We start from the raw sequence: 16,786 nt of genomic DNA on the forward strand, positions 1-16,786 counted from the left end.
AAGCGCACTGCCACTTGCGAAGTCAGACCGAGCAATCACAGCCGGAGTGCGTTTCGAGTAGGGGAGGAGAAAAAAGCAGAGATGGTATTGCAATAATAATAATTAATAATAATTAATAATAATAATGGCATTGCAGAAAAGAATGCATTGACGATAAGTCTTGTTGGGGAAGGATTATATGGCTTCAACAATCGCACTGCAAAACAAATTGAACTACAACAAAAATCGGCATTGCAAAGGAGAGGCGAGACTGCGAGGCAATGAATGTGGCGCAGGGGGCAATCCTGTTTGGATCCCTAACTGTAAACTTGCACTTGCAACGGAGCAGAATTTTAGTGTTTCAAATAATTTTAGCCACTCCTCTCAGCCCTTATAGTTCACTTTTTTCTTTCTTTCTTTCTTTTCCTTTTTTTCCCTCCAAACTGCCAGCTCCTGCGGTGGGGAGGGTCAGTCCGTCAGAAAAGTTCCCCAGAGCTGCCAAACTAGTTCTGACCAGTACTGGGGCTTATCTGGGATTTCCAGTTGGACCAGCTGGCTGGTGTAGCCAAAGGTCTGTTGAGGGCTGCTCTCAGCCACGGCCGCGGGGTGGGGGTGGGGTGGGGGGGCTCTGTAGTCTCCCTCCATCGGAGCACCCCTCTCTGAACTGGGCGGGACCAGTTGGAATGAAGTGGGAAGTGCAGGGGTGTTCTGAGGAGGGCAAGACCAGGGCTGGCTGGCATTTCTGGAGCACCTTGAAAAGTTCAGGAATGGGACTCTGGAATAGCAGTCCGTGGTCTGTCCCTATGATCACAGGCCTAAGAGATCCTGGAGGGTTTTGGTTCTTCCCAATCAGGCCATGGACACCAGCTGAAAGAGGGCGACTGGGCTCCACATTCATAGGAACCCCATCTCACATCAAAGGGCATCAGCACCCTCACACTGATGCCTCTGCGAGGGTGGATTTTGTATCACATATGGCTACGTATCTCCCCAGATATAATCAGTGCCCAGCTCAGACCTGGCACTTGGTAGGGACTCACTGAAATTGGGGGAATGATAATAAATAGAACTCAAGTTAGACATTGTATCAGAACTTGAGTTTCAGTGTTGGATTCCTGTGCCAAAATTAGGTCACTATATGAATAATACACCTTTCCTGTCCTCAAAACCCAAAAATCTGGTCGGGGAGTATTAAGTATTTATGTTATAGTGAGGAAAGTGTTCTCATAGAGGAATGCTTAATGGCAATGGCAGCTCAATTTATATATATATATATATATATATATATATATATATATATATATATATATATATAAATTCATCTTAATAAACTCAACCTATAAAAATAAATGCACCAAAACGTTGTTTCTTAATAGTGGTGGGTGGCTTTACTTTCTTTTGTGTTTTATACTTATACATTTATATTTATTTTCCACAGTAAGCAGGTACAACTTTATAATCAGAAATCATTAAACATTACTCTTTTAAAAGCGCTGTGCTCACACTTAAGATCAAATATACTAATGATGAAGTAGAAAAACCAAAACCCCAAATTACCTTACTGTGATTTAGGAGATACATTATACAGATGAACCCCATCAACACACACCTCCCAGATCCAAATGTACAGGTCAAACTCCTTTAACCAAGCCCTGGTGTGTATGTGGTGCCCATCAGACATGCTCATGAGTTGTCCTGATGCAGATGTTGGCCTTATGTTGCCCCACACACTTGTGGTAAAAAGAAGGCCACTCTATTGTTTCAGCAGATTTATCTTCGTAATTATTATTTTTTTGGACTGATCTTAAGTGAGTTTTTATTTTAATAATACACTCCTATGGTCATCAAGGGGAAGTAATGTATAGCAGGACTTCTGACAATTCACAAGATGGATCATGCAGAGTTGGCCATATTTAATGAAAGTCCCTGAAGCTCCAACCTATGCTTGCAATGTAATTTCAAGTAGCACCATGCCCAACCGCTTATCCCATCTAAATGAGGGTGACCCCTAAATATGTTACCCGTCTCATCTCCAACCACCTTCCTGGACACAGCACACCCCAGACACCTTAACCTATTTGACATTTCCCACGCTAGCTTGTTTTATGAGGTCCCAAGCCTTTGTGCTTGCTCTGCCCACAACCTGGGAAGCATTTCCTCCTGGAGTGCACGGTGACCTCAACGTCCCCTGAAGACCAGCTCAAATGCCATCTTCGCTGTGAAGCCTTCTTCAACCACTGCCTCTCCTCAAGCACAGGCGGTTTTTTTCTACTATCTTGTCCCACAACCTTTTATCTTCCCTCATTGGCATGAGCTCTTTGAGAGGTGACAAAAAGGCTGAATAACTTTAACATCCCAGGTTCCTTGCACAGGGCTGGGGAGTAAATGCTTATAGAACAAATGCATTAAATAAAGACACAGAGAGCACACATCGGAAACCTTTTGCATGGTTTCTTCTGAAACTCCGTCCCTTTTGGAGTTGGAGGGTAATCCCAGTGACCACAGGACAGAACGCCGATTCCACTCCTTGTAAGACAGGCACATTCATGAACGCAATAAATACCACTGCACCCTCAAGTTCAAACAAATTCCCCACCCGAGTCAGTGTAAATAATTCTCACAAGGAGGCAGTTCCATTTCCCAAGAACCCAGAAAGAAAAGAACAAACAATGAAATGAATGCCAACAGAGTAAACACAGACTCAAATATGTTTTGCATGTAGGTGCGTAGAATGGATTCTAGAGAAGGAACGACAGGTACAGGATACTCCAAGAAACACCCTTGGGCAGCCTCAGAGCAACCAAAAGAGTTTCTGTTTCCTGGGTGACTCTCACAGTCAGTCTGTTAACATAGCTTCATGGAGAACCTACTAAGTGCTTCCTCTGCCTTAGTGAAAACCATCAGAGTACCTCTTTGATCTAGAGCCCACAGCCCCAGGCTTTACACGTACCAGAAACTCAAGATGTTGGTGATTCATTGATTGGCAAGTAAAGACAGTTCAAAAGAACAGATTTCAGAGGTGGTTAAAAATGTCAATTTCAACCAAATTGTAGTTGAATCCTCTCTTTAATACCCCTGTCAAATGGTCATCCAAGTTCCTCTGATAGAGTTCTAATGTCAGGAAGTTTACTGCCACCCCTTAACTTTTGCAAACTCCTCACTTCATCGTTGGAAGGTCCTCTGTCTAGATACACTGAGATGGAATCTCACATCGCGTACCTTCGAGCTTGGTTTTCCCACCTCGAGTCTCCTGTCAGCCCTTCAGATATGGGAAAACTTGGGATCCTCTCTCCTTAGGAACTTTTTTTTTTTTCTTCATCCTTACCAGAGGAGTGAGGATATTTTTTTCCATTGCTTTTTAGAGAGAATGGAAGGGAGCGGGGAAGGAGAGAGAGAGAGAGAGAGAGAGAGAGAGAGAGAGAGAGAGAGAGAGATATTAACGTGAGAGAGACACATAGATTGGTTGCCTCCTGTTCACACCCTGACTGGGGCAGGGATTGAACCTACAACAGAGGTATGTGCCCTTGACCAGGCTCTTTCCTTAAAATCTTGTCTGTTTTCTGCCCAGACATTTTCACATCCTTTACCTTCACCTCTCTCATATGACCTGGATTCAGTGATGATAGCTGTGGTAACTACTTTTCCTCCAAAGCATTCTATAAACCAGGGGTCCTCAAACTACGGCCCGCGGGCCACATGCGGCCCACCGAAAACATTTATCCGGCCTGCGGGTGTTTTTGCCGCCGCTGCCTGTTGCTTAGCAGCCAACTAGGTTCTTTTTAAACTATAGTCCGGCCCTCCAATGGTCTGAAGGACAGTGAACTGGCCCCCTGTTTAAAAAGTTTGAGGACCCCTGCTATAAACTTGCATGTCAGGCACCAAGATCTCAATTAATTTCACACCGAACCCTTGGAATAGGTCTCAACCCCATGACAGAGTTAAGAAAACTGAGACTTATGGCAAAACAGTTTGGCTCTGGGAAGTCCTGGAAGGTTTGAGGTCATATTTGAGAGCTTGTTTGGAGGTTCTAGCAGGGGAGTGCAACTACTCATATACCTTTGACTAAAGATCGGTGTGGTCCTCTCCTCCCGGGGGAAGGTCATCCGCTTCTACAGAGTGCACAGCTTCAGGAGAGATGCACATGGGTGAGGGAGGAAGGGGAAGCTCGCCTAGCCAGCCAGATCAGGCAAATCAACCCTGGCGACAATGGGGTGACAGATGTCGAAGCCAGATCATCCTCACATCCCATATTTGCACTTAGACAGACTTAGCCATGTGAAGGAAGGCTTAGAGGGGAGGCAAAACTGGGGAGTGGGAGGACTGTGGAGGCTGACTGTGCTCTCCCTGGCCCTCCCCTAACTCCCTCTTTCTGTGGACCAAATGTGCTTTGCCTCTCATCCAAGTTATTTTAATGGAGCAGAAAATGTACACATCTGGGGCAGCTTTGCAACTGCAACTCTATTGTGCTTTCCTGTTGTGTTTTGCAGAGCCTTGGGTTAATGTCAAGCTCCTTCGGTTCAGCCAGCTGAAGCATGTTCAGTGGCAGCAGCGGGACTTGTGTTTCATATTACTGCATGGAATTCTCAATGTACTTTGCAAAACTATTTTAAGGAGACCTGGGTTCTGTGCATTTTTAAAGCAATTGGAGCGTGTCTTTTCAACCTCTCTGCTAATGATTGACCACATTTTTTCATGATTTTGCTTTTTGTCCCCTGTGATATTTAATTTGACTTTTCAAGTATTTGCTTTTAATTTTTTTTAAATTTGCTCAGAAAAGTAACTTGTGCAATAATCTCAGGACCACTGTCTTCTTGGGTGAGTTTAAGGAAGACATGTTGTTACATGGTTAGGAGGATCTAGGACTGTTGGGAGGCCCCTGGTGGGCATTACTCTGAGCTGGATGCTATCAACCCAAAGCTGAGGCATCAACCCAGTGCATCCATGTGGTCCCCTGATCATGAAGTCTGGCTAAGTCTGGTTGTGGGGCTTTGGGCAGGGGAAGAAAGGAGTAGTAGAAAGGAAGAAGGCAGGAAAGAAGAAGTTGTATGTTGAATACAGGCTCAGAGGCCAGTGCATATCACCTGGAGTTAGAGGGAGTGCCGGCTGGCCATGCATGTGACAGCTTGGAGGCCTAAAGTAATGGGGGCTTTGGACTCAGACCAGGGCTTCAATCATGACTTTGCCTCATCTTTGCTGTGACTTCAGGCAAGACAGTTCACCTCCTTGAGTCTCAGTTTTCTTACCTGTAAAATGGGGATATTGAAACATATCTTCTGAAGGTGTTGTAAGAATCGGGGCAGAAGTTTTTGACCCTACCTGAGTATCAGATCCACCACAGCTTAAAACATAATCCACTCTGTTGAGCACCTCTGAGTTAGAAGGTTTTAAGGTAACATGCTAGTCATATAGGAAATGCTTGACAAGGCATAGATATTATTATTTTCAGGGAAAATACACAGGGCCCTGAAATGACTCTGAAGGACAATTTCTTCATCTCAAATATGACATAATAATGTGAAATGAAGACAGTGTATTGTAATGTTAGGCCCTGGATCCGAATCCTGGCCCAATAAGCAAGACCTATCCTTAATAAGTTCGCAGCCACAGACAAGTCTTTTAATCTCTCTAAGACTCACTTTCTTCAAGGGAATCTTAATACATATGACTTCATAGGGTTGTTCTGAGGATTAAATGAAATAATCCATGTAAAATGCTTGCTTGGCATAGTAACTAACACATGGTGAGTCCTCAATAAATGATAGTTGCTATTATTGTTGTTATCATGATTATTATAGTTATTATTAGGAGAGCTCTTATACTTATGATGAGAGCAGGGTGCCCAATAAATGTTTATTGAGTCAAATGGAATATAATGAGCTGAACAACACTGATAATTATTCAACAAACACCCCATAATGCTTTAAACAAGAGCCTGTGGGCACAGGTCATGGTCACTTTCAGATCTTACATGTTCAAGAGCCTCTGAGGCTACTGGCCTTGCCTAAACTTGCAGAAAACACTTCCAAGATATTGTGTTTGTAACCGCAAACACAAGTTATTATTTCAAACTGACTTTGTTGAGTATTTTCTCAGAAAAAATAAAAACCTTTGTGCATTATACAAAACTAGAGGCCTGGTGCACAAATTCATGCATGGGTGGGGTCTGGCCAGCCTGCCCTGATAGGGGCTGGCTGGCTGGGGGAGGGGACTCAGGAGGTTGGCCAGTCAGCCCCAACCCCGATCAGGGTCGGGGGGCTGATCGGGGTGGGCCAGTGCGGGGGGAGGGGGCTGCAGGAGGTTGACAGGCTGGCCCTGCCCCCATCAGGCTGGTTGGCCAGCTGTAGTGTGCGTCATAGTGACTGGTCATTCCAGTCATTCCGGTCACTTGGCTTTTCTCTTATGAAACCAACTTGTTCTGTTGTTTTCTCAGATGAAATGCCACTTCCTCAGGAAAGTCCTCCCTGTCTTCCTCCTCCCATTTTCCTCTATAGGCTAGGTCAGGTCCCTGGCACATATTTCTACAGCTCCTTATATTACTCTTCATGGAGTTTATCATAGAATGTAATGTAAATTTAGTCTATTATTGACTATTTTGGGCTCTAGATCTAAAATTCCACTTGAAAAAAGACCCTATCTGATTTTCTCACTGTCATATCCTGGCACCTTGCCTGGGACATGGGAGACTCCAAGCAAATAGGTGTTGAATGAGTGTGTGTCTGAAACATAGACCCTCGAAGACAGAAAAGCCTTCAAAGTTGAGGATCAAGGGGTGTCCCAAGAGCTTTATTTTGTCCCTCTGTGTCTCACCTTCTGCTTGTGAGTGTACAAGTTTCCCCATCCCCACCATGTCTGGCTTCCACAACCTGGCCCCCAAATCAATCAAAGTCCCTTTTGTAGTTTTCACTTAGCACCACTAGACAGGTTGACATTTTCAAAATGTTTATCTGAATATCAAGAGAGAACAAAATGGAAATAATTACAGAAAAATGCACATAGAAGAAAAAGTCAGGTTGACAGTCACCCATGGTTGGCATACACTGATACCAATAATAACATAATAGTATCAGGAACCTCACTGACACAGTCTATGGTCTTCCCAGAAACAGGATGCTTCTACCTCATCCTACAAACTAGGCTTCCTTTTTACCTTGCTGTTGGCTAGAAATCATCGACTCTCCAATCCCTTACTCAGGGTGATCGCTGCCTCATCTTAGTCTTCTGATGATTTCAACATTACTTGGGAGGTATTAGGGCAACCAACCTTCCTTCAGCCCACTTGCTAACTCTCTGGTTATCTCTGCTCAGCTCCAGCACCCCATGGTTCAGAATGTCTGCCTTTTAAGGTCTTCACAGAGCCAGAGTACACCCCCCATTGTAATTCACTCTTAGGCTTTTGCTTGATAACTCTGAGCTTGGTGTTCTAGGTCAGAGACATGAAAGAGAATGCTCATTCAGAGAGTTAAATCATCTTAGAAGTACTCAGCAAACCATAAACAACTCTGATTTTTTTAAGATTGTCTCCTATCTATGCCACAAATTCAGTGCCAAATCAGAGGAAGTGAAAGAAAATGGAACTAACAATTACTGATTTCCATAATAGAAACTGGACTGGTTGCTTAAAATATTAGCTCTTTTAATCTTTTCAAAACATCTCATGAGGTTGGTACTATTCTCTCTACTTTTCGGATGAGGAAACTAGGACTTATAGAGGAGACAGAAGTTATTAACAGTCATTTGGAGAAGACTTTAACCTTGGTTTCATGATCCAAAGCCTGGGTATGGAGGGCTATGTGGGTATAGGCCTTACCTCAGAGTCTCTTGAAGCAACAAGCCGCTGAATTGACTGTGGGGATTAATTGCTGCGCTGCTCTCCTTTTCCCCAGAGGTTTGACTCCCCATCTAGAAATATGAGAACTGGACCTATAGGAAAGTCCCACATCTATCATTCTAAGCACCCCTAGCTTGAGTAGGAAATGAGTCTGTGAACACTGATGATTTGGACTACATTATCGGGGGTTTCTTAAATCATGTCCTCCTTACTCCAGAGACTTTGAATTTCTCAAGCACTCTGAGGTTTCCAACTGCTCTCATATTTCTACAGTCTTATACCCACTGTTGGTGGCTAGAGAGTCGGAGCCTATTGGGAATCACCTGTTACATGGCCTGGGTGGAGGCTCCTCTGAGCCAGAACAAAAGAGGATAAGAGAACTCCAGTCAGAAGTATCTCTGTGAAGAGTGTCAAGCCCCTCCCTGTTTTAACCCTGCTATTACTTACTTGGAGGAATACTGACAGGAATAAAAGCAGTGAACCCCTGTGGAATGCTCATCTCATGCCAGGCTTTATAGACATTTCTCATTTAATCCTCAAAACCATCCTGGGTAGTAAGTACTATTAATGTGAGCCTCATTTGGAAGTTGAAGAACCACAGCCAAAGCATAGGGATGTTAGGTAACTTGCCCAAGGTGACACAGGAGTAAATGGTGGAGCCAGGATTCAAATGCAGGCTACTTGACTCCAGAGACCCAACACTGGACTGCTCTACCCTGATGCCTTCTGAGTCTGACTCTTGCCCTACTAATAAGGATAGGGAGCTGGTGGGGCATTCATCCTCAAAGGGCCATATGCAGGTTCTTTGGGAATGTCTAGACCACTTTGCTTGGTTCAGGTGAGACTCTGGCGACATTATCTCTGAAAGTGCCCTGGAATTCATTGATATTTTCATCCTATACTGTGGTGGAAGGCCCACTAGGAAAGTGGTCAGGCCCCCATCTCCACCCAGCTAATGCACCCTGCCTCCTTGCTGGGCTGACAGAGGGTCTCTGATCACTGAGATCTACTCATGGCTCTGCAGCCCATTCTGGAGAGCATGGCACAGAAGAGGATGCAAGGCAATATGAAAAGTGGAAAGTACAGGGGCTTTGAACTCAGAATTGGGTTCAGTTACTGCTCTATCGCCAAGGTACTTGGGCAAATCTGTGCCTCTTGGGTCTTTCAACTGTCTAGAGTTTCATAAGGTTCTCAAGGAGTCTAAAGACCATGCACGTAAAGTGCACAATGCCTCACACACAGTAGGTTCCAGAAACTATGAGCTATCTTTTCCATTCTCATCTTTTGAGAAAGGCTCTATTATCTTTTCCTTTCAGGAGATCACAGGGCACTGACCAGGACGGATGCCCAGCAGCCAGGTATTTCTGTGGGAAGTTTCTTCCCCCTCCCTGAGTGCTGGGCAGCATTCCTGCAGAGGTGCACCCCATCCTTCCAGGCCAACCCTGGGCAGTGTGCCTTGTGTACGAACACTGGGGCCTTAGTAAGACCTGTACTCTTATGGAATTTGGGGACTTGAGTTTGGGGTTCTATTGTCTGCTTTTAAAATCATGTTCAGATTTTGTATATTTAAAACACGCCTTTAGAATTGTGAAACAAAGTGTTCTCAATCATAAAAAAGGATGTTATATTATGCCTTTCTGTTCCCATTTCTGGGTTCTTATTTTGTTTCCTTGTATGAAATTTTCTGTGATGCTCTGCCTTATGTCTTAACTCATCTGGGATACTAGCTGTGAAAATTTGGGCAAGATTCTAAACCCCCGTATGATTGCCTCATTCATTCATTCATTCATCCATCCATCCATCCATCCATCCATCCATCCATGAACTATTTGTTGAGGCTTATTTTGTGCCAAAAGTTCTGCTTAATATTTGGGATACAGTGGATAAATAGACTGAGTTTTCTTATCTATAAAGTGAGAAACTAAAAATCTTTCAGGATTTATGAGAGAGAATGAGATGATATATATAAAAGAGAGAAAGAGACAAGAAGATTACACTTGATTGAGCTCCCTGCTCTGTCTCTGGTAATGCTAGGTGCTTCGCATGCAATCCTCATAATAACTCGGGAAGTAATTGTTGTTACCCTCATTTCACAGATGCATTGACTAAGGTTCAGAGAGGGAAAGTGAGGGCCCAAGTCATGCATTCAAAGCTGGTGTGAGGTCCATGCAATTTTCACTTTGCTATGTCACTTCCAGTAGGCCCGGGTATATTGCTTGTCATTCGGTAGGTACCATAAGTCCCATCACCAACGCCATGTAAAATCTGGGAGGCTGTGCTCCTCTTCCTGCTGCTGACACATCTGATAGCACTGATGGTGGCTTGGGTAGGGTAAGAGGTACCTGAATGGAAAATCCAAATCCTGTCCCCTCATTGCTTAGGGAAAAGATGCAGAGAAGACTCATGAAAGGTGGGAATGGGAACATATACCATAAACTTACAGATTAAATTTGCTATTGAAATATGAAAACAAGTTGTCAATAACTCCAGTCACCAGGTTGGGACTCTGTGGTTCTCTGGCAGCCAGATTCATCAGATGGGACATGGATTCTTGGCAAGAGGAACGTTCTTTTTCCCAAGCCAACCCTTCTGTGCTGCTGTGACCTTGAAAGATGAAACCTTCAAAACTCTGTATTCCTCTGACTCTCAGCCACTCCCCAGGTGCAGCACACCTCAACTGCTCAACAACAAGGGACGTCTGTCCACTTGAGATGTTCAAGTTCATGGAAGAAAGAGTCTGCTGGAAATGTCCACTTGGGCCTGCACACGTTCCCCAAGCTGAAGACAGAGATGAAATCACCGCGCTCACACTGGCAAGGGGGCTGCAGCCCTGCCCCAAGCCAGACAAGCTGGACCTGTGCACCCTTCTCTCCCCCACCTCTGTGTTTGGACAGGTCACAGCAAGAACTCATAACAGACTCACCAGGATAGGAATCAGGCAACACTGTCCACATGGTTTTAACTTTCTGAGCAAATCCTTATCTTTGGTGTTAAGAAAAGGAAGGGCCATGCTTGGGAGTGCTTGTTGCCACTGAGAAAACCTACGAGGGTTACTCACCAGAATGAAGAGACAGACATGGAAGAAGCAAAGCAGAGCTATGCACAAGAAAAAAAAGGTAACATAAAAAATATCTGTTCCTTGGCACAGAGAAATTTTTCTCTTTTCTTGGCAATGTAATAAACACCTTAAAATAGTTACAAAACGGAAACCGATTCTGTAGAAGCTGGAAACCAAGAATAGTGACTTCAGAGAACTTACAGCCCAAGCCTCTCATTCTAGAGATGATGAAACAGCACAGAGGTCAATGATTTACCCAAAGTCAGGTCAGCAATGGGACCCACTTCCGTCAGGCCTCTTCCCTGACCTACGGGCCTAGATTACAGGGGAAAGCCTTCAGTGCATGGTGATCCCACCCATGCCCAGAGCATTCACTTACCTAGCCCCAGAGAAACGTCTTCATTCTCAAGGCCTAGCATTGAGAGAAGCCTCTACTAGTTGGGAAAGATAGTGAAAGGCCCTCCGGATTCTGTCCCCTGAGGTGAAACCCTCCCCTTGAGTCTCTCCAACCTACTACCATTTCCATGCTGCCCCCTTTGCACGTACCCTCTATTCCCCACCCCACAACTAGGGGTGCTGTCAATTTAACACTGTGGCGAAAGTATGAACCCAACTTGTTTCGGGGGCTTGGCCTAAGTACTCCTGAGGCAGCCTGGATTCAGAGGCTGGACAGCAACAAGATGAAGGAAAAGGCAGCAAAGTCAGTGATTTGGGCTTTGAAATTAGACAAATCTAACTAACGCCCAATCCCAGCTGCGCAGACCTGAGCAAGTCACGTGACTTCTCTGAAGTTTGGTTTCCTTATCTGTGGGGTAGAGAGACCTACCTCCCAGGATACGTGGTACAATTAAATGAGAGAGCACACAGAAAGCACCTAGTGTAGATCTTTGCACATAGTGGCCGCTGCTAAACATTAAGCATTAAAAAAAAAACAAACTGATTTACAAAGCACAGGTTGATAGTCAATCACTTAAAACATCATGTGAAGACAGAGACACAGGTATAATGCTATGTGCCTACAGAGGCAGAGACTGGAGTGACGTGGCTGTAAGCTAAAGAACGCCAAAGGATTGACCGCCACCACCAGAAACGAGCAAGAGGCAAAGACGGATTCTATTCAGGGTCTCAGAGGGAGCCAGGCTCTGCTGCCACTTTTGGACATCTAGCCTCCAGACTAGTGAGAGAATAAATATGTTTCTGTTGTGTTAAGCCACCCAGTTTAGGGGAGTCGGTTACAGCAGCCCTCAGAAACCAGTACAACTGGGGAGGCATGCAAGGGAGCAAATGCAACCATTATAACAGAAGTGGAATAACACTTACAGTTCCCTGAGCTGAGCCTGTTCCATTTATTCAATCATAAATATGTGATCTTGGTAAAACCAGGACGGCTTCTTGTAAGCCTCGGTGCTAATGGAGGTCTGTCTGGGTGGAGGTAGTTTATCTAGGAAGTGGACACCTGTGTCTGCCTCAGGGAGCAGGACTGAACATCTCCAGTATAGCTAGAAGTTCAATAGGCAGGGAGGGAAGGCAGGGGAGACAGCATTTGGGCTAGAGAGCCAGTGTGAGCAGAAGCAGAGACATGTGAACTAGTTTTGGAAGTTTGGGGAAACTGGAACTGGTTAAGCACTGCTGGAGCACAGCGCTGATGCTCATCTGCCTTCTAGACCGTCTTCTCCACCTCGCTATCCCACAGGCACCTCCTACTCAAAATATCCCACACGGAACTTCCCTTCTACCCTCAGCCATACCACCTCCTCCCTGTTCACCCCCTGCCTTTGCTGACTTGGTGAATGGTCCGCCACTCACCCATGCAGCTTCCCTAGAGGCCCCAGAGCGCCAGTATGCTCAAGCCTTGGAAACTGACTTCCTTTCTGTGGCAATTTACACAATCATTTCTGAGCTTCACTTTCTCTGGTTCTGATGGATTCTCACTTGGCACAAGCTCCCAACTCTCCAGCTGTGTCTCTCGGCCATAGTCCTTCCAGCCAAGCCTCTCTGCCAGATAATTAATGATCTGTAAACAAATGCTTAATTGCACCAGGGGAGCACATATTTAAAGAGACTGTGTGATAAAGCAAAGGATCCTTTTTATCACATGAAGAATATTTCTCTCTCAAACTCTCAAATATTTCTATCACATGAAGAATGTTTCTCTCACAAACTCTCCCCACATTCGATTGATCAGTTAGCCTGCATTTTCATCTCACATATTAAACCTAACACTCTCTTGAAGCAGGAGCCCCTAAATAAAAAGAACCAAAACCTGCCTGGAGGACAGATGGCAATATTCTGAGGTACAGTCACATCAGGTTCTTCTAGAGCAGCGGTTCTCAACCTGTGGGTCGCGTCTCCTTTGGGGGTCGAACGACCCTTTCACAGGGGTCGCCTAAGACCATCGGAAAACACATATATAATTACATATTGTTTTTGTGATTAATCATTATGCTTTAATTATGTTCAATTTGTAACAATGAAATTGAGGGTCACCACAACATGAGGAACTGTATTAAAGGGTCGCGGCATTAGGAAGGTTGAGAACCACTGTTCTAGAGACATGAGACATTCTTCTCTCTCTGAGTCTAGCCCCTTTGACCCCCAGACTCAAGACTCGAGCACTTGCTGAGAGAAAGGAAATGTTGGCTCCTGGCAAGAAGGGGAAGGAACTGTGGATTTATTAAGAATCTAGTATATGCCTGGCTCTTCTACTTATGTTCTCTCATTTTCCTCTTCACAACAACCCATGAGCTGCTACCACCATATAAACAAGAAAGTTAAGCACCTTTTCAAGCCAGTGGCAGCATGTAAGGGGAAATAACTGACATAGAAGGTGCCTGAATTAAATATAATGAGATGATCATCTCCATGCGCACTCTTTGAAGATGTTTAGGTTATCTAGTCAGCCATGTTGCCTTTTCAAAGTTGATATGAAGTCATTAGAGTGCATACCTTCTGCCCAGTCATGCTGATTCCCTATGAGTGGGTGGGCACCCAGGGCTTGGTGGGCAAGAAGCCACAGTGGAAACTTTTGTGTGTGCTGCTGCCTCTGACTTTGTGCTGGGAGCCAGTTGGGTGCTGCTCTGGGAGGGGCCAATCCAGCCCCACTGGCCCTTAGAGAGGAAGCACCTTGGCTCAGATTTGAAATTGAGCCTCCTCTAGGGAGTGTGAAAAGGTGGTTTTCTTACAGTTCGGAATGGCCCAGCTGTTCTAGAAAGAGGAAGCAGAGAACATTTTTAGAATAGTCAGTGGGGTGCAACAGAACCCAGAGACTGCACCTATAGAAACTCTCCCCCTGCTCATTAGTTTCAGAAGGCACTCTGTTCACATAGCCAGGCCCTGGATCTTCCCTCTCTCCCTCTTCGAGGGCCATTCATATCTGTACTTACACATGTTCAAGTCCTTCCCAAAACAGGACAATAGCCACCTCAAAACCCTCACTCACCCCTGCCTACCTAGTTATCTCTTTCTCTCCTCCTCTTCACAAGCAAAACTTTTGGAAAGAAAGTGTAGTCCACACTTCCTGTCAGGATTCACTCACCTCCCATTTATTGCAGCCCCACTGCACTGAACCTGCTCTGCAAGGTTATCGATGCCCTTCCAAATGCAGGGCATTTGGTCCCAGCAGCATCCACACTGTTGACCTTGACTTTCTTTCAGAAATGTGTTTCCCCTTGACTTCAGCAGTCCTGATTCCTTCCTAACTGTTCAACAGTCCTGTCTTCATAGTGGGCCCCTCCTCTTTGACCCACTATTTTGATGTCAGTATTTTTCAGAATTCTGCCCTAGAATTCTGGCCTTTTATTCTGTGTACTCATACTCTTAGTGCAGACTTCTCTCCTGAGCTTCCGGCACATACGCATACAGCTGTTTATGAGGCATCTGGACTTTGCGGCCTAATGGCATCTCAAATATTCCAAACCCATCTCTGCAAACCTTTCTCCCCAAGCCTGTTTCTTCTCAAATGTTCTCTGTTTTAGTCATGAGCACCGTCATCCACCAGTGGTCAGGTTAGAAACTCGTGAGTTCTTCTTGACTTCCCCTGTCCTCTCACCTCTTAGTCATCAACTCCTACCAATTCAGGCTCCATAAATATCTCTCAAATCTATCAGTGTCTCTTCTTATCCACCATGTTCCATTTTAATTTTTATTTCTCTGCTTATCCCTCCCCAATGCATTCTCCAAACTGAGCGATCTTCTTCAAATGCAAATAAGATCATGTTACTCCTTACATAAGACTGGTCAAAGGCTTCTCAACTATCTTCAGAAAAAGCCCCACATGATTTAAATCCAGTATAGTCTAACCTCCACCAACTCTCTGGGCTCAACTCATGCTATGTACTTCTTCATTCTCTGCCTCAGTCAAACTGGCCAACACCTGGTTCTTCTCCTCCTCCTTCTTCTGTTAACCTTTTATTTTGACATAATTGTAGACTCATGTACAGTTGTAAGAAGTAATCCATAGAGATCTTAGGTGCTCTTCCCCCATTTTCTCCCAATGGTAACATCTGCATACTGTAGTGCAAGGTTCACACCCAGGACATTGACACTGATACAATCCATTGACCTTATTTGCAATTTCACCAGTTACATGTACTCATTTGTGTGTGTCTTAGTTCTATGAGATTTTACCACATGTGGAGACTCATGTGATGACCACTACAGTTAAGATATAGAACAGTTCCATCAGAAGGACCTCACTGGCCTCCTGATGATTCCGTCAGTGGACCAACTCTCTTATTTCCAGGCCTTCTCGCAAGTTGTTCCCCCTGTTGTAATATGTTCCCCCAAGAGCTGTCATTAGGCCAATTACAATTTATCTTTCAGGCCTCAGGTTAAACATTCATTCTTCAAAAGACTTCCCCTGGTCCCACGCTTGGTCAGGGCCCTTGCTCTCTGTTCCATTAGCACCTTACACCCTTCTCTCCTATTACAGCCTGTTTTCTCATCCCTTGAGAGATAATAACCTGTATGAAGGCAAAGGTTGTTTGTGGTTTGCTTGCTCCTGTGTCTCCATCACCTAGCACAGTACCTGCCACAAGGAAATTCTTAAATTAAACGAGCAGGAATAAAGACTTTGTGGATACAGGTGAGTCGGGTGGTGCTCCCTCTCTCTGGGAACTCCCAGTCATGAAACAGGCCTTCTCGTCCGCGACTTAGTGCTGTCTCAGAAGGAAGCACCAGAGGCTGTGGGGACCCAGAGCATCCATTTCCTTCCAGCTTCCAAATGTACAAAGTTGGCACAGGCAGGACCAGAAGAGTCCTCAAGTACATGTGCCCAGAACCCTGAGCAATTTGGCAGATCAGCTAAGCGAGGCAGATGCTGTGGTAATGAGCCCCAAGGCCTGATTTCAAAGCCCTCAAGTGGACAATGTCTCAGTCCCACAGACTGAGCAGCAATCTTGGTCACAGACCTCATCCTGATATGAGCCAGCCAATGAGTCCTGATCCTGACACAGACCCTGACACTGGCTAAGAATATGATAAATTTAGAGTCTTCCACAAAAACAGGTAAGGTAATGGCAAGCCTTCAGGGCATCCCCTCTAATAGGAGGAAGGTAGAACCCAAAGCACAGGTCCTCCTAGGGGGTCAATAACATAAACACCCTAAGAAGAAAACTAGAATCTTTGAGTCTTTAAGAGTCAAATCTGGAAGGGCCCTCAAAGGCATTATGCCCCCTATAGCACCTTATATAGCACAAAGAATGGGAAGCCAGCTTACTGCATAAGGAGTACAAATGGTAACATTTCTTATCTAGATGGAAAAGCCCTTGTTCCCATTTCTGAATCTTTAATTAATTTTTCCAAAGCATAACTGAACTTTGACTTAGAAACATCAAACTAAATATTTCCCCTGGCCTCCAGCTGGCCTTCTCTACTGTACTCGCCCCCACCAGCCAGATGATCTATTTCAAGCACAAGGCTGG

At 44.9% G+C, this 16,786-nt stretch overlaps 1 protein-coding gene across 1 annotated transcript in view; it reads right to left on the reverse strand.

Annotated features, from left to right (window-relative positions):
- The window catches only part of AGBL4 (ATP/GTP binding protein like 4), an 887,859-nt gene that overhangs the window by 200,648 nt on the left and 670,425 nt on the right, over positions 1 to 16,786 (reverse strand). The window lies entirely within an intron of this gene.

Source organism: Myotis lucifugus, unplaced genomic scaffold (assembly GCF_000147115.1).
Source record: "Myotis lucifugus unplaced genomic scaffold, Myoluc2.0 scaffold_37, whole genome shotgun sequence".
NCBI lineage: Eukaryota > Metazoa > Chordata > Mammalia > Chiroptera > Vespertilionidae > Myotis > Myotis lucifugus.